Source organism: Ambystoma mexicanum, chromosome 2q (assembly GCF_040938575.1).
Source record: "Ambystoma mexicanum isolate Mex_15411 chromosome 2q, UKY_AmexF1_1, whole genome shotgun sequence".
In the NCBI taxonomy this organism is placed as follows: Eukaryota; Metazoa; Chordata; class Amphibia; order Caudata; family Ambystomatidae; genus Ambystoma; species Ambystoma mexicanum.
Window position 1 is genome coordinate 859,757,560 of NC_090924.1, and position 26,766 is coordinate 859,784,325.

The window sequence follows — 26,766 nt, forward strand, 5'->3', positions numbered from 1 at the left end:
CTATACCACGCTAGGGCCTTGTAGAAAGAGTCGACCGATATCTAAAAGGGGGGTTGCAATTGGCTATGAGAGGGAGACAGCCATGGAGAGAAGTCTTAAATTTATCTTGGAATTATGTGACTACGCAACATCCAGTGACTAGAGTCTCTCCATTTGTGTCCCTGAAGGGCAGGGAACCTGGGACGAGATTATGTCCAGGGTGGTTAGGGATGGCCAAAGTTGTTCAGGTAGATAGGGATCAGATTATGAGACTCATCAATGTGGGTCAGGAGAAAAATAAGGACAGGTTTGATGCTAGAGAAAGAGTGAAGGATCGGGACTGGAAAGTTGGGGAGATGGTCTATGTAAAAAATCCCAGGTTGGTGAATAAGTGTCTTGAGAATAAGTTTATGGGGCCTAGAAAGATATGTGCGGTGAGGAAGGGTGTGGTGATTTTGGAAGGAGGAGAAGTGTGGTCAAAGGGGAGGATTGCAAAGGTGTATGGTCATGGTGAGGTGGAGGAGAAGGGAGGCCTGTTTCCTGAAATTGGGGGTTTGAAAACGACTGAAGGTGTGGAGAACAGGTTTTGCAGTTCCCAAAGGACAAGGTCCAAGCCTGTTTGGATGGCTGATTATATCTCTTAAAAAGTAGGGAGGCCTGTTGCCTGAAAGTGGGGGTTTGAAAACGACTGAAGTTGTGGAGAACAGCTTTTGCAGTTCCCAAAGGACAAGGTCCAAGCCTGTTTGGATGGCTGATTATATCTCTTAAAAATTCACTATTACCGGGTGGAGAGTAAACAAATTTATGTGAGGGGTAAACACATTTTATCTTCTTTATTGTTAAATCATATTATATTGTTTTGTGGTTGTTTCTTTTCCTGATTGTTAGGTTACCAATGTTATAAGATTGTTCTTACATTTAGGTTTAAGTCAAATGTATTATTGTTTGAGTTTTGTTGTCCCCCTTGAGGGGGATGATGTGTGGAGAGTTTCAGTCCTTGCAGCCTCGTGCTGTCATGCGAGTCAGCTTGTCCTTGTTATTATTCTAAGGAGAGACATTGCGTGACTGCAGCGGCGGTTGAAGGACGAAGTGAAGCCGGGTGGTCCTTCCGGCGGGCTTGCCGTAATAAACTTAACTTATATGCCTACTCACTGTGTCGGCCAAGTCTTTACACTATACTTCTACTAACAATAAACAGGGGAGAACCCTTCACCCAGGCCTTGAGAAGTCTCCACTGATTACCAGTGCAGAAACTAATCCACTTCAAAACACTCTGCATCATTCATAGAGCACTACATGGACAGGGAACGGAATTCCTCCAATCAGAAATCACCCCCTACAAACCATGAAGGACCATTAAATCCAGCAAAAACATACTTATTGTAGCAAGACGCTATGAGAAAAACAAATACAGAGGTATAGTTTTCTCCAGGGTCATGGCAAAATTATGGAACTTTTGAAATAAATCCGGAGCCACATTTTAGAAAACTCTTAAAAACCTACAAGAAGCCAATGACGGAAACAGTCTACTACAGGCCACAGCAATGCTGGTGCAATCACTCGACCTGACACCTTTACAAGTGAGGAAGTATTACAACAAATGAATTGACCAAAATTTCATCATGGAACAACACAAGAAATGATTTCCTAATGACAGGAGCCCTACTAAATAAGGCTAGCCTGGCAAACATGCACAGCGCCCACAGTGCCGACACTGCCAACACCAGAGAATCAATCAGGGATTCATGCATGGAATGGGGATGGGGCCAAAAAAAATCTAGAAGACAATTTAAAACATGGCCACCAAATAACCTAGTATAGCAGATCTCCACAAAGACCCTAACAAACTAAAAACCTCACTTTTCAGCCACCTCAATCAACACATGACCACATATTTACCGTCACAAAGTGGCTAAAACGAACCCCCAAGCCCACCAAAACATAGTTACAACTCTACACCGCTCCAATCCAACTGCTAAATCCACCATCAGCAAAAGCACACATGTTCCCCACAGGCATCACAGGGTTCCCATCTGGAAACATATACCTCTGGGTTGAATATCATACTCCACATAGAGAATACACCTACAAAGATAACTGTAGCTCCTTGTTGTACACACACCAACAGCTGAGCACAACACGTTTTCTTTTTCCACTACACCCTAACCACGCACCCAGTTTTTGAATTTCACACCCACGTGAGAGCCTGGAGATAATGAAAATTGCAATGGTGCACGGTACAAATCCTATTAATATTACATAAAATAAGTGTACATAGAGATAAGGTTGAGGCTAGTGTTCTTTATGGAGCTGAAATGGCCAATGAAAAGCATTAAATGGTAAAGTAAATTACAAGGACACATTTGGCAGAAATGCCTAGGTTAGACTGAACATCAATATTCCCATACTATTCAATCATCCCTACCCTCCATGTATAAACGTGAACGTACAAGATATTTACTGAATTTAAGTAGGCGATGGTTTGAAAAGAATGCTATGTTATTACTTGTTCAGCAACAGATTATCTTCTCTAACACTACTAAAGTTAGCTTTTCATAGGTACAAGAAGATAGTTTTCTAATAAATATGACATTGGAAAATTTGGATAGTGATTTAGAATTTGAAAGATAGCTAAACAATGGCGATGAAGATCTTGGAACTCTAACTCAGACTGTAAATGTTAAGAAACAAAACAATTAGCTGAAGAGTTCTTGAAATTTTTCCCAACAAATAAACATTAACAGTATAGTAAACAAGCGAATGTAATCCTCATACCTTTTCCAAATAAGAGGCACATGCATTTGAAATTTCATCTTAACCATTGACCAGCTGCAAGGTCTATGGAGCAAGGTAAAACATTGCCTACCTTAACTTCCGGTGTCATTCATGTGCTCAGAAATAAACAATTGAATACTTGAAGCAAGTCCTGGAGTCACGTTTACACCCTTGAGGTTTGCAGGCAGTAGGTTTCCAGGAGCTTTATTTAGGTTATGGCTCTGTGACCGAGGAAGACTTTTGAGTACCTTCTATGGGAGGTTCTACTGTGAAGATGTGCTCCAGCACAACGCTGACAACTAATTCCACTTAAATAAAAGGGAACGATGTAAAGAGAGTGGGGGTTTTAAATGTTACGATCCTGAGTGATGAACATGGAATTGTGAGTATTAAGAACAGGGGAAATGTATGAAATAATAAATAACCTTGATGGATGAAATTGTAGGGTTGTAACGTTAATGAGGATGGGTCATATTTAAGTTTTTATATGTAATACAAGAGTAAAATAATACATTTTTACAAAGTAAATAACTTTATATTGCATTATGGAAATGCAGGTTTTTGTAAAACTAAAATAAAAAAAACAAAAAAGGAATACATAAAAATACAGTGCCCAGCTCACTTGTGGTTTTGGGATATTGTGCCCTAAACACTCTGTGGCAATCACTGGAGTACAGTACTCTGCACTCTTTCCCTAACACTCCTTTACTCAGCCTCTGTCTTTCTTCTGTTCATCGCTCTCATGGTCTCAAGGTCTCCCAGCTGTTTGAGAACATTCATTATTCTGTGGCTTCTAGGCTCCTTCAGGCTTCTCAGCAACCTCTGGCATCATAGTTCCTGTAGGCATATTAGTCGGCATAGCATGCACAGCGTGTTCTGTAAGATCAAGCATTGTCTGCGTGGCTTCTCTCTCATTCCTCTGCGATCTGTCTCTCTCTGCATACTCTAGATTAGTGATGCCATTCTGCCCTTTCATTTTGAACTTTTATATGTGCCAGGGTTGTATGGTTTCTCTAACTCGTTATGATTTTTTGCCCTGGTAGCACTCCATTATTTCAGTCCTTCTGCTTTCCTAATTGTGCTTTCTATCTTCCCCCGGCCTCTGTGAAATTTCAATGGGCATGTGGGCCTTTTGAAATGTGGTAGACATCCTGCCATCATCGCATGACTCTGCATCTGATCTTGGCAATGTTCTTGCAGCTTTTCCCCATTTTCTCTGGCGTCAGCAATGCCCCCCCAAGTGTGAGCTCAGATGTCTCTGTTCCAGATGGTGATAATCTGCAATGATACAGAACCCGGGCTCCAAGGTGGTGATTCTTGCTAAATGAGGGTCTCACTGCTTCGTTACTAGAACATAGGTTTTCTGGTTGAACAGGGTAATGCCAAATGATTGTCTCTGTCCTCATATGTAATTAGGACACTGAGCTCAGTGCATGAGAAAGGGGACCTTGCTGTATCGATTAAACATGGGGTCTCTCAGCCATTGATCATGCAGGGAAAGGGCTTTAAGAAGAGGTCCCTGTGGTTCACACCATTGTTCACCTTTACGAAGTTTGTGCAACGGCCCCAAATGCCCTGGTAGACCTGGTCTGCAGAATCGCCTTCAGCGTCTTTGAGGGGGCCAGCCTGCTGATCACACTATAGACAGGTAAGGAGTGCAATGTGTGTTAAATTCAGCTGCTCTTTACAGAAATGTCCTACAAAAGAGTGGAAGTGGTGTGAAAAGTGTAATTTTGTGAAGCCCATTAATGAAGAGCGCGGCTGTGGACAGCTTGCAGGGGTTGGGTAAGTATTCACCTTGGAACAAGGAGGAAAAGGCTGGTTCTCCTTTTCCCTGTTCTTCTAAACTGACTTAAGTTAGGTTTGGCCAGATAAATAGTGTTTCATACTGGGAAGTGTGACATAAACCACCTCCAGTGTGCACACTCCTTAAATCTTGAATCATCTTAGTTTGAAATGTTTTCCTGTCTCCCATGTTTCAATTTCAGATTCTGATTTGTCCAACTCAATACTTTATTTCCTGCCCCTGCTTGAAAATATCTTCCTCAATATGAGTATCTTTGCTACAGTATATTTATTTATTTATTTTAATTCTTGTAACGCGCCAACATGCCCGTAGGCCTCAGGGCGCACATAGAAACTTAACAGGACAGACAAACATATAGAGTAATCAGTATAGAGCAGAGAAGGAGATAAGTCAAAGAAATTATTCCATGTTGAAAAAGTGTGTTTTTACGGCGCGTTTGAATACGGTGTAGTTCTGTATCTGCCGCATCTGGGCTGGAAGTTTATTCCATAGTAGGGGTCCCTGTGCGTCAAGAGTAGTACCTCCAAATTTAGCTGTCCTGGTTTTTGGCTGTTTGAGAATAATAGCCGTGGATGACCGAAGGTTCCTGACGTTTGGCTTAATGCTTATGCGGTCTGACAGGTAGGTGGGACTGCTGAGACTAAGGCATTTATGGGTCGTGGTTAATATCTTATGGGTTATCCGATGTTTGACAGGGAGCCAATGAAGTTTTTTCCTGAAATTGGAAATGTGTGTGCGACGGGACTGAATGAAAATATTGCGCACAGCATTGTTCTGAGCCACTTGTAATGATTGGATATTGAGAGCTGTGGTGCCCGCAAGGAGACTGTTACAGTAATCCAGTCTAGAATTAATTAGTGCGGTGGAAAGAAGAGCGCAGTTCTTTTGTGATATGAATGGGCGAATGTACCCTATTCTCTTATTTATGAGACCACAGCTTGATTTAATGCTGGAAACGTGAAATTTCATTGACAGATCTTCGTCGAGAACAACTCCCAAAGTCTTGACCTTCAAGGTCAGTACCGCATGTTCATTTTTTGTCTGATTGTATGTCCTGTTTTTCCAACAAAGAAAATGGAAGATTGTTATTTATGAGTCCAGTCGGACATACCATGTTGGTGAATGGTCGAAGACCTCGTATTTTGAAGATGTAGCTGTTCTGTGGTCTGTTCATTTTGAATGCTGCTGTGATTTGAACACAGAGTTTACATTACTTGTTTGGCAGGGGTGTGTCCCTCGTTCTGTGGCTTCATTTGTGAGTCTGATTTTGCAATTATTTGTTTCAAGTTATTAAGTTGTCTGAAGGCCACCAATGAGGTTTCTAGGGTGATCTGTCTCAGCCTTTCATCTTCCTGGAGAATGGGTTGGAGGTTCCCAGCAATCTTGCGCAGGGCATCGAGTTTGGATGGCAAGCCACCAACTGGGAGTTACGTCCATGAGTCTCTATGATTATAGTCAATGAGATCATTTGAAGTTATTAAGCAGTCTCTGCAGATCTGATCACCCTCAATTTGCAAATTCCGTCCTAAGAATATTGCTTTGTTGCTTCCTTTTATCTTAATCAGTTAAAATCCATTTGTAGAATACTTCGTGGCTACGGGCAGTGCCATTTCGTGAGTGTTTAGGGTGGAAACTTTCGCTCCATTGATATTGTAGTTGGTGTTATGCCTGGATTTAAAGTATATAGTTGTCTGTTTCTTTTCTGTCCTTTAGGCTGATGGCACTGCCTAAAAAGTTAACTTCTTTCAAGCCTTGTGCGATTATTAAGTGGATTATTGTATGTCGCTGATTATAGCTTTTGGAAAACTGTAAGGTCCTTATCAACAGTCCAAATCAGAAGAATGGCGTTTATGTAAAATAGGTAGAATATGTGTGTTTTTGCAGTGGGTGGTAAGGTAGTTGCATTTCAGTTGCGTTGTTATAAAATAATGTGCATAGTGAAGTGCATTATTTATACCCATTGCAGATCACATTTTCCTAAGGAAGATAGCACATACACATGAGAAATGAGAAATATGTGTTGGTCAAAAACGAATTATTTTAGTATGTCTGTGGTGTATTCTGCTGTTTCAGAAATTCTCTGCACGCCATCACTCCCTCCTGAGGGGGATGCTGGTATTCTGCATCCAAAGTCGCCGACGTGGTTGCTGCTTGAAGGCACACACTTCTTGTAGTTTGCTAAGCAGGTTTGTGATAATCTACAGGTATCTGAATATTGTTCTTTACAATATTTTAGAGATGTTACATTATCAGGGGCCTCATTATGACATCAATATTACTGCAGAAACTTGCAGTGGCAGTGTTGTAAAAATAAACCACAAATCTATCAGTGCATACTGTTTTTGGGACCTCATCTAACCTACACTTCATGGGGGAGAAACGAGTACTCGTTTTGATGGTGTAGGATTATCACAGCACTGATCTTACTTTCATTTAATCTAATTGTGTGGTAATAACATCACCTATACACGATATGGGTCCTTCCAATACTGCATCTAGTATCCATTGCAGTCAGGACCTGTTATTAATGTATTGATACAATGGTGTTAAAAGAGTGCATGTAAAGTCAAGTAGGATTACAGAATGCTGTATGAATACAACCACGTGTTCTTTTGTGACTGCATATATGCAGTACTTTGAATATAGTGGTGGTTTGAAACGAGCCCTGGTGACGGCCTTCCAGGGAGCATGGCAGGTGCAAATCACTGATCAAAGCATCAGTGCAAAATTCAGATCTCCAAACTGGAGGTACCTCACTGGTAGAGGAAGTGACAAAGGTGGAGGCCCGGCTGTGTGGCACCTGATGGCAAACACTGAATCCAGGAAGGATGCTGCATGTGTCTGCGACTGCACCAACATGGACACACTGACCGTGGAATGTGTATAGAGTAAAACATGTATGGTTACAAGTTGTGAACAGTCTACCATATCTTGAGAGGAGTCTGGGGGAATAAAAGATGGCAGAATGTGGATGTTACGAGTGGCACATTGCTAATCACCCCATGCTCTACAACCACCACAACTTCCACAATCAACTTATCTCTCCCTACCAAAGCTACTATTGCCATCACTAAGAGCACTGCCATCACCATAACCATCACTGCCCTAGCCATATCAAATAGATGTAGTCTTCCATACAGCCACCCGTTGCAACAGAAAACCGCAAAGGTGTCTGGTACTGATCCCATCTGTCTATTGCCTAACCAGCCATGCATCTCCAGATGCTCCAGATGACATCATGCCATACTTGCAGCCATGTTACATTGCACCGGAAACAAGAGGCATAGCCCATCCTGCCAAGTGCCATCGTGTCCTGTGAGAGTGACTGGGTGGACAATTATGTAAGGCTTATGATATTGACCCTGGCACTCCCAGGAACAAGGGGATAACATAGCACATGCCAAAGGATAATGGATAAAGTGAGGGGCATGAGAACATGAGCTGTGACGTATCATCCACACAAGGATCTAGGAAATGGAGGCTGACCAGACGGTTTATGAAAACTGGCCAGAGACCAGTTTTGTACCATTGAGAGGGTGACCGCCTCCATGGAGACTGTATCAGCTGCAATGGGCAAGATTTAGAGATACGGGATACATCAGCCAGGCATTCCGCAGGACTACCAATTTACCTGGCTGTCTCCAGCATGAATCAGACATGCTGCACAAAGGAGGCCATGGAGGACACCAGCAGAATTTCCTCTTCATGTCTGTGCACTCTAGAGTGCATGAACCCATTTTCTGGCCAGTTGGCACTGGGCTTAGCCAGGGAAGCACACATGACCTCCACTGCAATGTCTTCCGTATTTCTGTTGAATCTTCATTGGGGGGAAGTCATCAGAGGGCGATTAACCTGGATGGCTGGTCTCCCTGCAACCAATTCCATGGGATGGGATGTAACTTTTGTATTATTGGGTGTGGTGAATTAGGGTGGGCGAAGGAAAATAAACACAAATACTATGTTGTAGATCCATGAAAGAAAAGAATCCAAAAACATACAAGTTACACACAAAGGAAATTCAAGAACCAGTATTGCAGAAGAAGAAACACTAAAATAAAAGAATATCTTTGGTGAGCAACATGTCTGCAAAAGTGTTCAAGATCCTAAATAAACTCACATACCACAAGAGAATATGCAACACTCCACAGTCACTTTGGAAATTGTTGTAGACATTGTCACCTAGACTAAGACCATCATTAACCTTCTCCTTTATGTTGCCAATGAGCACACCACTGTTCAACTCTTTCGGACTAATCAAGATAGCTACTAAACGCAAATAGTCATCCTTTTTGGCCTATGCACAACTAGCATCTTTCTTCACAACACACCTAGAACCACTGGGAGGCCCACCCTCTGCAATGCTTTGATAAATACAACAGAAGTAACAGCAGCAGTTAATATATCCCTGGTCATTGCCTGCAAGAAACAGAATCGCTGTGCAAACACCTAACAAACTACCACCCATTCTCTAACTTACTGTTAAAGACCAAAATACTTGAAAAAGTGGTTACCAACAATGAGACACTTGCACTTTCCAATGATGCCAACCTACTATCAGCCAATCAAACATCACTGAAACCCCCTTTCTCTACACCAGGCAAGAACTTTTAAAAATACTGAACCAAAACTAATCAACTGCAGTCATCCTGCTGGATGCCTAGGCTGTCTCAAAACCATTGCCCACAGTTCATACATCTAATGCAGTGAGCAAGGCATATATAGTTCCAGCACAGCTTTGGTATGTTTGCAGGCTTTTCACAAAGACTGATGGAGCCAGGGACCATTGAACCAATAGGCATTGAAAGCCTACTGCCAACCTCTCAGCATCCCACAGGTCACAACCCCCTCTACATGGCTCTTCAGGGCCTACATGAAGTTCTTTGCTAACCCCCTTATTTATTTATTTTTATATTTATTGGGCACCCAAAACCCGTAGGCATCAAGGCGCTTGTTGCAATATTGAAAGGTGATGGCTGGAGGATGCTTACACAAGGCACATAGGGATAGGTAGAGATTAGTGTTACAGTTAAATTTGGAACAGAACATAGTGTGTGAAGGTACATCTTGCCTGTAGATAAGAGTGTTGGTGTTGGTGACATCCCCTTTACAGGTGATAAAGGCCATTGAGTATAGTATCAAAGTTTAAGCAGTCCGGGGAGGCTCAACAAGGAAAGTTGGAGGCAAAGAGTAAAGTTTTGAGCTGTTTTCGGAACGCCCAGTCAGATTGTTCCAATCTTAGTGACAGGGGTAGGGTGTTCAAGTTTCTGGTGGCAATGACTGGGAAGCTGGCCCCACCAGATCTGGTACACCTATATTTCGGGATGATGAGTAGGTGGGCATGAGAGGATCTGGTAGGTCCAGTGGATTGAACTTTGCAGAATGTTTGTGAAAGGTTCCTAGGTGCCATCTTGAAAAGGCCTTTATGGGTGATGGCTAGCGATTTGAACATAATCCGCTCCCGGATAGGTAGCCAATGTGCATTGTTTGGGATATTTTGTAGTTTATTAATGTTACAAGCAGAGGATCCTACAAATAGGGCATTGCAGTAGTCTGCTCTTCATCCTATGAGAGCTCGAGCGATGTTAACACTGTTTTCAGATGAAAGGAAGGGTCTACAGGCATTCAGCAGTTTTGAAGTGTGGGCGGCAGAGGAGGCAGTTAATTGACCTGCCTTGAAAGAGAGAAGGAAGCATCCAGGTAAACGTACAAGGTTTTGACAGTGGTGGACACTTGGATGGTGATACCATCAATGATGAAAGTTTTACACTCTAGGTTGGGTTTGCTCAAGGAGGTGTGCGAAACGATTATTAGAATGTCTGTCTTTTCATAATTTAGGCAAAGGAGGTTAGAGGCCATCCACGCCTGGATGTACAGTAGACTGAAAGTACGTTTTGCGAGTCCAAGGGATAGGTTTCAGTAAGGGGGAGAAGAATATACATATCATCTGCATAGTTTGTGTAATATATTCCTTTGTCGTCAAGCAGGTTGAAAAGGGGTTTAGTGAATATGTTATAGAGTGTCGGGGAGACACACGAGCCTTGTGGTACTCCACAGGTGACGGGGGCTGGATGGAGGGGCTGCATCGTTGGAGGAGAACACTCTCATGGTTCTCTCTGATAGGAAGGACGGGATCCAGGCAATGGCGTCAGGCGAGAAATTGGCTGCTGATGCTGGGTGCCTGTACAAGATTTGGTGGTCCGCCAAATCAAAGGCTGCTGAAAGATCCAGTAGCAGGAGGAGGGCTGGATTGCCGGCATCTTTGATCTCATCCAACTTATTTTTTTAGTCAAGCAATGTGGTTTCAGTCCCATTGCCTGAGCGGAAGCAAGATTGGTGCAGGCTCAGCAAGTTGTTGGATTCAAGGTGGTTTTGAATCTGTAAGTAGCTGGCACATCAAGGATTTTTTAGCAGGAACGGGGTGGTAGTGATAGGGCAGTAGTTGATGGGGATGTTAGGTTCAAGGATTGTTTTTCTAGTAGGGCTAGGACCCATGCATCTTTGAGGCTTGTAGGGACAGAGCAGGAGGTGAATGAGGCATTGATGAAGGTGGAAAAGAAGGGTGCCAGAGGTTCAGCACAGTACTTGATGATTGCTGCCGGGTAGATGTCACCTTTGCGGCAGGAGGTTTCCAGGCCTTTAATGATCTGAGTTATCTATGATTGTAAAATATTTTTTAACTAAATTCGGGGCAAACATAAGCGATGGCTTGACATTCCTAAGATTCTATTCAACTGTACACTGACAACTCACCGTTCCTGGGTCTGCTAGAGATTTAAGAGCCCCAACCTGATCAGTTACATGACGCAGATTCAACACTGGCTGTTCTTCAGCCTCCTCTGGTTAAGTGTAGAAAAACAGAGATCCTGTTATGTGGCCCAGCTAAACTAAATCGCTTGCGATACGAGTGGCCCAACCACCATGTGCTTCAACCCCATTTGGGCCTTCAAGGCAAATAATCTGGCAGTGATCTTGAATACAGAACTCATATTTCATTCACAGATTAGCAGAACAGTAAAGGCATACTCTACCACCTACATAAACTACGGAAAAGCCTGCCCGTATATATGCCCATACCCTAGCCCTTCAGAATCTCCACAGGACCTGGGCCAATTTAGACACCTGAGCCTCCAGCAAGGATGGAGGCTTATCTCAGGACTTGCAGTCCAAGTCTATGAATCCCCTGGGAGTCATGACTCCTTTGCAGACTCCGGCGGGGCCTCCCTCCTTTGTCCTCTGCCTTTGAGCAGCTTGGATCCACAGGACTACGGCCCTAGGAATTGCCTTGGATACATTTCCCTTTGACCCCCCCCGCCCCTCCACCTCAGCCCATCTCCCATCAATGGGACTCGCAGTGGGCGTCACCCTTACAGGCATGTTGACCTTGACATTGAGCTAACTTAGGCCGCAGGTGTGCTTAGCTGAGCCCCTCCACTCCTGGGAGCGCCGTCAGTAGAGTTTACCTCTGCAAAGACAGTGCTATAGGAAACTAAATAATATAGATTCGGGTATGTTGGGGTCATTGAGTGAGGATGGGGGTTAAAGAGCTTGGATATGTGTTAATCTTTCCTGAAACTCGTTTGGTGGATTGTATGCTATCAGTCTTTATTTTGATCATAAATTTTATTTTTCATCGTTTGCTTACGATGCATATTGATGTAAAACACAAGTGATTTCTATAGGTTTACATATGTTTGCTGTTACCTCCAAATCCAAAATGATACCCTGAGTGGAAATTGCTAATATTTCAAAAAGTAATCTTTTCTGTAACAGTGGCTGAATACGGTAATGAAATTGCCACCAGTGGTAATGAATCTACCCTAGTGGTAACATGGCACCCCCTGGCATCGGGGGAATAGAGGATTCGACCACTGAGTCTTCATGTGCCCTTCTCTAATGCGCGGTGTGGCACTCCGAGCATGAGTCATGCCACCCTCTGCATGATAAGGCAGTGAAGTTACAGAGGGGTCACATCTGGGAGGGAACATGCTTACAGGTTCAAGCAACTAGTCTCATGTCTAAGTTCACCCGAGCAAATGAGATGCACAATGTGTTCCCCCACCCTTTAGTGGGTACGCAGGACTGCCAGGACCATCAACCTGACCATTTCACGCTTGCCTTTTACTCACAGGAGCAATTTGGTTTTCAGATTACCCCTGCCCTGGCTTAGGTCTATTGAGACTATGTGGATAAAAGATTTGCTTTGATACATGTTCAGCCATATTGTGTTAGAGGTAGCAATGGTGGATACATTGTCAATCATTATATTTTAAATAAGGCCAATCTGCAGAATAATGATTGCATATGGGAAAAATCCCCACAAGCCTGTTATTGCGCAACCGTAGTGATGGTACACACTGTGCACTGTGAATGTTCCCGAGCTGTCCGAAGTCCGAGCCACCTCTTGAGACATAAGCATTCATTAGGCGACAAGGAATGATAAGCCTATGGCTGACCAGACGCTAGAGTGCCTACAGTCTGACACCAGTATGGATTTTCGGCATAATCAGTAAACCATTTTTGAGATAAGCCGCTGGAGAATGCAAACTACGACGTCAAAGGGAATGTAGTTAATGTTCCACATTACTATGGAGCCCCAGTGCAGTGAATGCTTTTTCCTATTGCTTCTTGTCTCCTTCCTCCCCAATGACTTCACCGACTCCAATCCTTGACTTTAAAGGATTAGAGTCAAAGAAGCATTCACTTTGAAGAGGGCTTCCCATCTTCTTGGAAATCGTAAAGGACGCCAGCATGCGAAGGGTATCACTCTGAGCATATGACACGTGGGGATTTAAATGCAGCTCTTTTCATAAAAGAAGTTCTGTACATATATGTAGTGAAGTGTAGCATGCAGCATGCAGTATGCAAGTACAAATACACAGGAGCATCACTGTGGCAAGGCCAGGCATATCTAAATGATTGGTGAGTATCCCTGCATTTTTGGACTTTTGGATATGTATAATGCCTTCTTGTTAGGAGTTTTTCCGGTTGGTAAAACTGCAAACGAGGTCCAAAGCAGTATTATCTTTGACCTATTTCAGAGTTCAATAATTTAGGACTGCAGCATCCTCATCCATCCGCCGCCTGAAATCCCGCATTGAGCAGCGGGCGAAAGGACCCACAGTACAGGCGTGTAGTCCCTGATTTCACACCCTGCCATAGGGGATTCCGCGGGATTCATTGGACCATTTGTGCTATTGGCAAATGCCCACACGGAGAAGACTGTGCAGAATATGCCAAAACCAGATGGGATGTGTATCACCTCATAGAAGTATGGATTGGAAGGAAGGAAGGAAGGAAGGAAGGAAGGAAGGAAGGAAGGAAGGAAGGAAGGAAGGAAGGAAGGAAGGAAGGAAGGAAGGAAGGAAGGAAGGAAGGAAGGAAGGAAGGAAGGAAGGAAGGAAGGAAGGAAGGAAGGAAGGAAGGAAGGAAGGAAGGAAGGAAGGAAGGAAGGAAGGAAGGAAGGAAGGAAGGAAGGAAGGAAGGAAGGAAGGAAGGAAGGAAGGAAGGAAGGAAGGAAGGAAGGAAGGAAGGAAGGAAGGAAGGAAGGAAGGAAGGAAGGAAGGGAGGGATTATTTGCCCTCAGATAGCCTTGCACATCATGTCCTTTAATATGGGAATTGTGAGCCACGATTATTTTCTGTCTCTTTCTGATTGTAAGCTTTGTTAGGTTAAATCCGAGCCATGGAGGGTGTCATTCGCAAAAGAAAAGCTTGCTACTGAAAACAGGAACACCCACGTTCAGTGTGCAATTTACACATGCATAAAATGCACCTAATTCATAAAAAGACATGGAAGTGTAAGTGACTTAAAAATCTCTGAACGTTTGTAAATTGTCTGTACTGTGTCCACAAAGGGCCAGCTCATAAAGTTTGTGCGAATGATTTGCACTCCAGCACTCTTATTTTCTGCTGTGAGTTAGATGCAGTTCGCCCATGTGCGAAACAAACATTGAAAGTGCTGCAAGTGATTTTAGGAGCATTTTCGAATCAGCTCTGTAGTGCCTTCAATTCCAATCTAATTTTTCCACAGCTGCAGGTAACAGGTTGCAGAATGCAGGGCTCAAGTCAAGGGTACACGCGGGCGGAAGGAGTCCCCCACTTTTTTCAGAGGGCATCTTGATAATCTAATTTCTGGTAGCACCACATTCAATTGATATGTTTATGAGCCCCCCCCCCACACTTTTTTTTGTAGGACTTGACCTCTGGCAGAATGTGATTGTCATATCCTGAGAGCAGAAAGGTCCGCACACAGGTCTTGCAGTCAATACCTGTCTACAGAAGTAGGACCAGGGAAAGCATGTGTCTCTCCCTCTCTTTTGTATAACTAAGTGTTGGGCATCACCCAGACAACGAGATAGTCACTGGGACCGTACACTCACAAGGGTTCATGGTTCAGACAGCCCTCTCCATGTGTGCAGGCTGCGTTCACTTGCACTTGAAACGCCTTTTAGATGCCAATCTGCGTTGTGCATTCCCCTGCTGCTGGCCTGCAAATAGAGCTGACCAATCCAGACATTGGGGAGTGATGCTGCAGAGAGAGTGTATGGGAGGATGTATGGGAGTCTCGGGAGGATAGCTCAGTGGTACTGTGTTCTCCTTGGACGCTAAAGACACGGAGCAACACAGGTTCGATCCCCAGGTCCGCGCTTAGAAACCTCTGGGTATTACGCGCGTTGTAAATAACCCATCATATGCAAAACCACATTGCTTTGTGACTAAAGCATATGGCCTGGGATGCACTTTTGCATGCCTCCTGAACAGCTACTGCATTCTATGCTTGCAGACCAATCTGCACGTACAAAAGGCATTCATGCATCAATTTCTGGGAGTTCATCTATACGCAAATCGCATGCATCTTACCTACTTGCATTCGCCTTTTGCACCTGCAAGTATTAAACATATTGAATAAATTCAGCCCATTGTGTGAAGAGAGGTTGATAGAGCCTTGCCATGTCACAAGCGCCGTCATCGATTGAGAGGTGGAAGGTGTTGGCTCAGCGGGCAGCGTCAGAAGCTGCACGGTCTTCATAAATAACCTGCAGTAGACAGTCACAAGTACTTGCACAAAACATGTTTCCATTGGAGCCACACAAAACAATCTACCATCTGCCACCCGGGCAATCAGGTGCCAACACATATGCTCCAACACGAGGACCAGGGACAAGCAGCTTGCCGCACTCCACACATCTTATCTAAGGAAGTTACGCTCAGCCAAACAAATTGACAGGGACTATGAGAATGCATTGACAATTCAAAAAGAGAACCTTCTCCAACACAGGGAAAGCAGAACTACATAATTACCACCTCTAATGGTCACCTATCACCCAACGTGAACACAACAGAGCACACCATTACCCTGTTCTCTCCAACAGAGCGAACAATAGTGCGCTAGCATCACAGAAGCAGCAGTGACGCCCGTTCACTAGTCTGTCAAGGCACAACACTAACCTCCATACCTTGATAGGAACTGCCTCACTCCCAACTCCTAGTCCCTCCACTCCAAAAGGACCCATACAAGGTGAATGGTGTCTACCCCTGGAAGTTATGACTTCCTCATTTTTCAGCTTTCCCTAAAGCTATACCCACCCTCCAAGAGTCTTCCCTCTAGGCGTCTGCTTTTAGTCTCTTGTTATAAACTTTCATCAAAATGTATGTGTGTTCTTCCCTCAGAGAGACACAATCCAAGGTCCGGAAGAAGGTGCAGTTATCTGTAGCCGAAACGTCCATGGACCCAGCGTTTTCCTTGCTGCGGAGTCCACCACACAACTAGGGTTAATCACCCTGACGTAAACCCAGGATTGGTCACCTTTTGCCTGCAGTTCGACCTATATTAGGTCCCAGACGAGGACACTTATAAGGACTCATTAAAAATTGTTCTAATCTTCTTTACATTTTGTGTTCATATATGTTTGATAATTGTGACAATATGTTTCATGTTCTGTAGTTGCAACAATGCACATGAATACCGCCTTTGGAACTAATTGACGGTTTCCGCACTTTGCACTGTTTTACATTTCTGTTTTGAGTTTTCTGTTTTCACATGTCATGTTCAACATAGGTGAATTTATCAAGAAAGACATAATCAGTTTGACAGCATCTATTTATTTACATGCAAAGTTTTATATTTAAAAAAACACGAAGAAAAATTATTGTTACAGCCAATTAAAGAAGGTTGTCATGATACATACAAGTTACAGTTCCATTTTTTTTAACAATGACTTGGTGAACCTAGAAATAAACCTTGGATGGGTTTAAAGGGCAGATTCATTCTAGCCAACACTTCTTTGGGATAAACAAAACATACACCAACCAACCATGGTATGTCTTAAACAAAAAGTGGCAGGACACTTTATTTTTTCATATATTTTGAGCCTGTAGTCCATCCACATAGGGCCGTGCCTCTAGTTACCCAAGTGCAGGGTTGCCAGGCAGGTGTGCAACTGGGTGGGGGCAGGGACCAGGGCCCGAGGTTCAGAGGGTAGCCCAGTATCCAGTGCAGTTTCAGAAAGGAGATCAGCAGGGGAGGGGAGGAGAGAAGGCAGAAGCAAAGAGGAAAGTCTTGAACTGCTCCCGGAATCGGAGATGATTCTGCTCAAGTTTCAGAGAGGCTGCTCCAGAGGGAGGCACCAGCCGAAAAGACAGCTCTCCCCCCAACTCATTGCTTCGAAAAGTGGCTTACCCTCAGGGAGTTGGAGGTGGATGAGCAAAGAGTTTGAGTAGATAGGTACTTCAGAAGAGAAAGCTGGAGATATATTGGTCCCATGCCCTTAAAAGCCTTATGGATAATGCAAAGGGTCTTGAAGGAAATCCTTGCAGCCACAGGGAGCCATTGAAGAGATTTCAGTGCTGGAGAGATACGATCACTGGGCCTGAGGTTAAGGACAAGTCTCGCAGTCCAATTCTGGATGAGAGGCAGAGGACCGAGAGAAGAGGCAGGCAGATTTAAAAAGTGGCTGTTACAGTAGTCAAGCCTAGAGAGAACCAGAGCTGTAGAGACAGTGAACTTCTGGGGGAAGCAGAGGAAAGGAAGAATACCTGAGGAGGTGCAATTGGTAGTTTGACATCTTAGAGATATCAGAGATGTGAGGAGAGAAGGAGAGTGTGGAGTCGATGATAACCCCAAGGTTCTTAGCCTCACATGTGGGAGCAGGAGGAGGGCCAAGGGAGTCCGGCCATAGAGTACAGGGAAAGAGAGGTACAGGTGTGCCAATGAGGAGGAGCTCCATCTTGCTGGCATTGAGGCAGAGATCATTAGTGGTGCTCCACTTGTGGATTGCAGACAGACAAACAGGGATGAGAGAAGGAGAGGAGGCGGCAGAGAGGAGTCTGAAAGCGAGCTTGGTGTCATCCACATAGCACTGTAAGTTGGAGCAGAGAGCAGCAATGCAGTGGGCGAGAGGTGCCAGGTATTGGTTGAACAACCAGGGAGAAAGGTTAGACCCCTGGGGGTACCATAGGTGGAGAGAGAGATAGAGGAGAGGAAGGACCCAAGTTGGACCTGGGAGGGTCAGTCAGAGAGGAAAGAAGTCAGCCAGGCCAGAGCCTGATCAGTGGTACCCAGGTTATCACAGAGCCGGTTGAGCAGGATGGCATGGTTGACCATGTCAAAGGCAGAGGAGAGATCAAGTAGGATGAGGAGAGAAGTGAGATAAGAATCAAGCTTATAGAGCAGGTCTTCAGGGAAGTTCAGGAGGGCAGTTTCCATGCTTCTGGTTGCTCTGACTGTCATGGAGACAGTCAACAGAATCAGTGTGAAGATTGAGCAGGGAGATGGCCAGCTTTTCCAGGAGTTTGCCCAGAAAAGGAGTGATTTAGATTTTAGCTGGAAGGGAGGTGTCAGCTGAGTGTTTCCTGAGACTCAGGTGCACTGCACAAGAGAGTGTTTCAAGGGGGAGAGAAAGGTTCCAGAAGCAAAAGAATGTTTGCTGAAGTCAGCCAAGGCAGGAGCAAGGGTGTCAATGTGGTCCTTGATGGTTTTGGAAGAATAGGGAAGAACCTGTTTTGATGAGGTTTTCATAGATCGGACTTGTCTAGAAGTCTCGTCAGGGGAGAAGAGAGGAAAGGCAGAGAAGGAAGGGGGTGGCTGCAGAGGTCCTGGGGGAAGAGGGGAGACTGGAAGGTGAAGCAGGAGAAGCTGAGAGGGTGGACAGGATGTCTTGGGTTTTTGAGATGAAGTGAGAAGCCAGGAATGTACAGAGTGCATGAGAGGCAACAGGAGAGGTAGAGACGGCTGCAGGATTGGCCAGCTCCTTGCAGATTTTAAACAGTTTGGCCAAGTTGTTAGATCCTGCAGAAATGCGGGCTTGTATGTGAGCTCTCTTCTTAGTGAGGATAGGTATGTGAGCCATTGGAGCAGGCGGCAGGCCAGTTTGTCAGAGGCTGTGCAAGAAGTCAACCATTTCCTCTCAGCCACCCTACACTTTAGTTTAAGGGTGATGAGATCTGAGTCATACCAGGAGTTACACTTGGCTTTAGGCTTCGTACTGATCCTCATGACAGGGGCAACTGCATCGAGAGTATCAGAGATAGCAGAGTGGAGCATGGATAGGGCTGTGTCCGGGTGTGAGTCAGCCAAGGGTGCAGCAGGGGGAGGGAAAGAGGTGGCGAAAGCCTCAACTGACACACGCTTCATGTGTCGAAGGACTGAGAAGGTGGGTCCCAATATGGGGGTAGGCATGGCCTGAGGGGTAATGAGAGATGAGAAGAGAGGAGAAAGTGGTTACTCCAGGAGAGAGGAGTGGTGAGAAGGTAAGAGAGGGGAGGTCTGAGAAGATCAGAGCATCAAGAGTGTGCCCTGCAGATTGAGTCAGGCGAGAGGGAAGGATAGAGAGAGAGGGAGAGATTCGCAAAGGTTGCGAAAGATTCCAGTGGTAGGACAGGAAGCATCCAGATGAATGTTGAAGTTTCTGAGGAGGAGGAGTTGAGTGGTTGAGGCCAGGAAGGAGGAGAAGAGATCGCCCATTCGGAGAGGAAAGGGGAGATCTGACCAGGTGGTCGGTAAATAGTGGCCACTGTGAGAGAGTGGCCAGGAGAGATAGAAAGCCTACAGACCAGTCATTCAAAGGAGGAGTAGGTTTGCATGGGAATGACAGTGGCAGGAATCCACTCCAGGAAGAGTCCATAGGTCTGGCAAAGGAACGACCAAGAGGATGTCGGTGAGGGTCTGTCTGGAGGAAGTGCTGGTGTAGGTATCAGCGATAGCGAGGCCTGGGTTAGAGACCAGGATATCCTTTTTGAACTTCTTCCTACCAGACTTAGTGAAGAGGGTAGGATAGTAGATAGTGCAACAATTGGAGAAGATAGGAGAAACGGAGAGCACCATAGGTGAAGTGAAAGAGGGGGAGGAGAGGAGAAGAGGACTGGTGGGTGGGGGAAAAGGAGGAGTAGAAGGGGGGAGTGTGGATACTAGGGAAGAACACAGGGGAATGCAGGCAGGAAGCAACAGTACAGCGCAGCAACAGCCGGACAGATGAAAACACAAAGCAGTCACTGGGCACAGCCAAATTCGAAATGAGCAAAACAGATGAAAAGCACAGTGAAGCCACTAGGCACATCCAAATTTGAAAGTAGCAAAACAGATGAAAAACACAATGAAGCCACTAGGCACAGCCAAATTCGAAAGTAGAAAAACAGATGAAAAACACAGTGAGGCCACTAGGCACAGCCACATTCTAAAGTAGCAGCCAGATGAAAAACACAGTGAGACCACTAGGCACAGCCAAATTCGAAAGTAGCAGACAGATGAAAAACACAGTGAAGTCACTAGGCACAGATGGCACTAATGAGGGTGGAAGTCCAGGAGAGACGAAATGAGGGAGGGAAAGTCAAGGTGTAGAAAGTCATTTTTGGTATTGTCCAGTAACCCATAGAGCGAGAGGGACACTGTCCTTAGTGGGCTCCAGGGAGTGCAGGGTCACAACAGCCACCATGCGTTCAGGTAGGTTGTAGGGGCAGACCCCAGACACGGCCAGGCAGCGGACAGGGAGCGGACAGGGCCTTAGATGCGGGCCTTCGATTAACTGGGCCAGCTCCCACCTCCCGTCGAGATGAATGGCCTATGTTGGAGCAGGTAACCAATCAATGTGTGGCAAAGGCCAGGGCAAGAGGATGGTTCATGGCCCTATGTGAGGGCAGCGATCTTGGAGAGGCAGGGTACCAACCAACAAAGAAAAACATTTTTTTTAAATTAAGAAAGCGTTGTGCTGTTGCAGTGCTGCTGCATATCAAGGTAGGGGAGATGAACAGGCCCATTCCCCTCAAATGTGCTCTCTTTGGGGTCCGTTCACGCACGCCACAAGTTATCACAGGATTGCACTTAAGCAAAACAATGAAGGGCACAGATTAGGTGCACATCGACTTTTCTGCCCAAATGTATGGGTCTTACCTCCGGATTGTGAAAGAGCAAGGCAGGAGTATTGCAAAGCTCGATGAATGCAGGTTAGAGAGTGAGCAGATGCCACCCCAATTTGGCAGGAGCTGCATGTAGCCCCATGAACCACAGGACCAGTAGTGGCTCATTAAAACAGCTTTTCCTGCTTTCATGCCTGGCAGGTCCATGATGTGTTTGCATCCTTCATTGCTCCCTGTCTGCACTGTGCCATTGTTTCTGAAGCACAGCAATGGTTTTCCTATCCTTGTTATGTGTACTGGCCCTTCTTCATCCTCCACCCAGGTCAACAGTCTGGTGTATTGGCTCCATTCATCCAGGCAATTATTATTTGCATTTTCTATAGAATACCATGAGAACCCTATGAGTGCCTCTGCGCTTCATCACATTATCCCTTACACCCAAGCCCAAGGAGTGTAACTGTTATGTGTAACTGTGGTCTGTACCAACAAAACAATAACTCTTGCCCTTTTTTGTCGGTACATTTCAACAAGGGGTGATATTTCACTGTCACTTCACCCCATCATGGCCCTGACAATATATATTTTGTTACTTTGTTGACCATTGTCTTTTCTTTAATGAAGTTATCTTCATAAAGGGAATTTTCTTTTGTCACTCGTATCGAAGCTGAACTTCCCTGGAACTGTCCCCTTGTCCTGCATAATGCACTGAGAGTTAAACAATGTGCCCTGTTTACTGGGATTTCCTCAGCAACAAACAGTCTGGAAACACCCAAAGTATGGAAGGAGTGAGCACACAAAGCAGTTTTCATCTGATTTCTCCCTTCCCACCTTGGTCATATGACAGTACCAAAGGTTGTTTGTTTTATACGTGAAACCTTAGAAATGTTCTCTTAAGAGGTATCTGTCATCCACCATTTCTGTATTAACTGTAATCATTTCTACACCTATGCTAGCAGCTACTTTAGTAGTATTATTACCAACATATTTTACTGCCATTGTGTAGGCATCCCAAAAAAACAAAAACAAAGGGAAAAGGAAAAGGCGCCAATCATGATAGCAAAAGAGTCCATCTTCTCCAGATATCACCTTCTCCTCACATGTTGAGATATTAAGCGTACTAGCTTCTTTGTGTGATATCACGTCTCGCATTGCTGGTCAGCTCTATTCCTCCCTCTCATCTGGGGTCTTGTCACCTCATCTTCGTCTTCTTCTTGCTCACATTTGTACGACATGGGGGCTGTGCCTAGGCATTGTTTCACGTCACCAATATGCACCCCCGGTTTTCTGCTGCACACCTTTACTGTGATGGGGGTTGCGTACTGGACAGAAAATGGGCCCTCAAATCGTGGCCTGTGCCACTTGCGGATGAAATTCCACTCAAAAATCAAATCACCTGGAAGCAATAACAAGGTGGTGTAATTAAACATGGTCAACAATAGACTAACACAAGAGTTCACAGGTCGAGGGTGTTTTTTAAACTGATTATTCAGTTTGGAAAAATGCCTGATCTAAATCTAAAGCTAAGATGGGAGCAAGCTACGACCATCAAATAAAAAATAAGGCAGTCCTTGTGCCGTCGCATTGAAATAAAAGGGCCTATACTAAGAAAAACCTATTGCCAGTCCTTACAACTAATACAAAAGGGTGTGGGATAAGATTCACAAGAAAGAAAGAAGTGTTCATAAATGATGAATCAGGATGTGTAACCAGGGTTCTCCCTTCCCCACATTTTGAGCACAGGACAAGGTGGGATTCTGAGCAAAGCATACGTTTGATCCTTTTCAGCACGAGACGACAGTTCTGTTCTCAGCTATCAGGATCGTCGATGGTCAAGTCTCTTTTCTCCTAAAAGTCTCTTGCCTTCGAGGACCTGCTGCAAACAAATAAATCAAAGTTCCTTTCAAAATGTACGTAGGGTGATGTCTTTCACCCCTGGATTCCCCTCTTTCGGGTCTGACCCACAAACAGTTCTTATCGATAGCAGGATTTTCGGAGGTTAGCTTTCTTGCTTCGTACGGCCTGATATGCACAACATACAAATAAAATGTTTCTCTCGGATTGCACTTGAGGTGGTGTTTCTTCACCCCTGGGTCCATCTCTTCCGAGCACAGACCCCTCTCTACACAGCCTTCCTCCCGTCGGGTTCACTCTGGCTTATAGTCAAAATGTCTTCTTAATGCATTGACTTGCGGTTGGGGTGATGGCTTCTCACTTCTGGAGTGCCCTCCTCTGGATTTAGACCCTTTTCCAACATTTGCCTCCTTCGGTCTGGCCCATTCTGGCTTTTGCAAACATATTTTCTCCTTCGCTTTTACAAATCTTAATGTCTTTTTAAACAGTTTTCCTTGGACATCCCTCTGCCAGGTTCACTTTTGTCAACACACTGTTTCTTGAGACGTTATACTTTTCCCTCTTTATTGGCATCCCTCGATCGGGTTCACTCTTGCCACTTCACATTTCCTTTTGCTTTCTCTTGATGTGGGTTTCACTTCCATTGTGTTCTCAAAGATTTGTCGGACAAAGACTTTCGTCTCTACAGGGGTTTTGCTAGACAACTGTATGACTACTTTGACCTTTCTTGGCAGCTCTCCTATGGCCTTCTGATATCAGTAGTTTCATTCAATATGGGATCAACCAGAGTCTTTTGAGTTAGCACCCAAGTGGTGCTGCTCCCTTCTGCAGGTGGTCTTCCCTTAACAGTGTACTCTTCTACAGGGGTAACCCCACACTCTGGTGATGATCCCTCCTACTAAGTGAGGATATGTAACATATATTTCAACAAAAGGAAGGAATATACAACAAACTATATAAAACAGTGAACTTATCCCCTCAGAAAGCAGAAATACATAACAGCCGCTAAATCAATATGGGCTGCATTATGTATTCTCAATAAACATAAAACAGTATTATCAGAAAATATCATTTTTAATATATTAATCTCTAATTCAGCACAGGTAATACAAAAATAGTTTCAAAAACATATACACATAACATAGTCATATACATGTTAAAAACATTCCACCTCGCAGTATAGAAACATTTATGCCGACAATTAGATCAGCATAGCACCAGAATGGCAACTTAATTGATCTCATTTCCCATTGTGTGTCACAGCCCAACTTATATAAGTTTCTGTCCTCTGTGTTCTCAATAACCGGACATTCATCAGGGGCAGAGGTAATCCTGTGCTTCAGGTAGATTCTTCCTATTAAACCAACAACTTGCTATTTCTAAGGAAAAAAGAGAGAAACATGTATCACTGACACCGGCATAATCTGTTTAATTACTCACCAAAGCCACGCCCTAATCACCAATAGGGTACCAAGTATATAGAAAATCATATACCTTGTCTAAGGTCTCAAGAAATATATAACTTGGACCTCAAAAGCCAACCCATTTATGGCTCTTCACTGCAGAAGCAAAAGGGATTCAGCATCAAGTCCTACGAAATACCTACCCCAACGCTAAAATGTAGAACTCTCTTACTCATAATAGCTGTTCTTTTCCCCTAAGTAGAAAAAAATCTTAGCATCTCAATCATCGGTTGGATACTGATACAACCCAAAATTCGAAGTTCTAATATATAGATTACTCACCATGGGATGTGGAAGCTGAATTTTTCCTAGATCCAACCAAGTCTCAGTAGTGGTAACCACCCATGGACCCTTTCCAATTCCTCTAGACCTCCAAGTGCCTGAAAAACAGGTGGAGGAAGATAGATTACATTAACCCACCAAAATATCCATTATTCCTCACCTCCAACTCAACAAAGTAATCTTACCTATCTAAGGCTTTTGTGAGCCAACAAATATATATTTTGATCGGAGTACTATCTGAATACGGCCTCTTCCTCTTCACGGATGTGAACCTCTCGCTCTATAATAATACAATGCTGAATCAGCAAAATATCAAGGAGTATCCCCATGTAAGACTTGAGTAATTAGACATCACTCCTAGCTCTTACCCACAATTAGGTGGATCCGCTCCTAGTAGGCAGCCACGTATAGAAGTTCGAGAACAGGGGCCGGCGGCCACGTCCACCATCCGTTCTAACACCAACCGTCCACAAATCCTCATAACAAGTAAGTGGCGTACCGTGCTGACGTCACCACGCTAGTCATCGTGCGGTGACGTAAAACGTCATCACGCACCCTTCATGTAAAAAATGGGGCCGGGCTCAAAAAATCCCTAGTGATAGCGAGGTTGCCCCGCAATCATTGCTACGGGAAAAACAAAACAAAAGGGGATCTCACACAACCAAGGGCCCACAGTGTCCCTATCATAACAGCATCCCAGGTATATATGGGGCTCAAAACTAGTAACACCAAATGAAAAACAGGGTAATTTACCGGAGTTTTTATACCCAAAGACCATCACAGAAAAACTATAAGTCCACCATCTGACTGATATTAGTCATTCTTACAGCGGGAAAAACCCTGACCCGATCATGTCCAACGGTCATAGAGAAACCACAGAGTCATCTCTCTCAATGAGGATTTGCCCCAATAGAAGCAATCACCGATGAATTACACCATCAAGAGGTTTATGCAATCATTAGTTCACCAACAGATATATAGTTATTTGTTTCTGCATATAGAGGTTGGTATTCTCCCACAGTTGAAAACCCCCAGAAAGTGCAACACTCCAATGATTTCGTGAGTCCCATCACACTCTCTTATCTAATGTTATGCCACTCTATATTTTCATTTAATCCTGTAATGTGACTATTGGTGAGAAAAATCAGCTTCTGTTCCAGATTGATCAATTTTCTATTGATTTCGTCTTGGGTTCTACCTTTAACCTTTTTAAGGATACACCATTCGAAGTCCGAGAATGTGTGTCTTTTCTCATCGAAATGTTTTACTAGAGGAGCTTTCTCAATATGATTTTTCAAACAGCTCCTGTGTTCGATCATACGAGTCTTGCACTTTCTGTTGGTTTTGCCTATATAAATTAGGTCACATGGGCATTTAATCAAATAAATTACATTCTCCGTGTTACAATTAGTATGTTTTTTCAAAGACCATTCTGTGGTTAAACCCAAATCAACAGAAGTCATTTTCTTAGTAAAAGGGCACATAACACATTCTCCACACGGATGATGTCCCATCACACGGGGCAAACCCCACAATGTACTTTGGGCGCTCTCATGATTGACCACCTTGTGTATGTCGTTTTTCATGACAAGATTACGGATGTTAGTGCTCTTTTTAAAGGCTATCAAAGGTACTGGGCTATTCATAGTCTTTTTCCAATTTTTGCATATAATGTTCTTAACTTTATAGGACATGTTGCTAAAGGTATTAACAAACACCAATGGGGTGTCACGATTGGCAGTGTTTTTCTTTTTCCTTTCAAGAAGGGCTTCCCGATTGTTGTTAAAAGCTCGTTTGGCAGATTGTCTCACGACCTTGGTAGGGTAACCCCTTTCAATCAGTTTGTCCATTAGTATATTAGCGCCTGTTTCATAATCATGATTGGTGCTACTGTTACGCTTCAGCCGTAGAAACTGCCCTAAGGGCAGATTGTCCCGGACATGTTTCGCGTGATGACTCCTGTAATGCAGTAACGCATTTTTATCGGAGCTCTTGACAAACGGTTTCACCCATACTTGGTTATTCTGTAGGTAAATTGTTAAATCTAGATAATTTACCTCTGTGGAGTTCATGGTAGCTGTAAATTTCAGGTATCTATTCTGGTTATTCAGCCAAATAAGGAAATTATTAGCTTCATCTATTGAGCCATGCCATAACATGAACACATCATCGATGTATCTTAACCATTCAGTTATTTGTTGCTTGAAAGGATTAATTTCCGAATAAATCACTGTTTGTTCTACCATGTCTACATACAAAT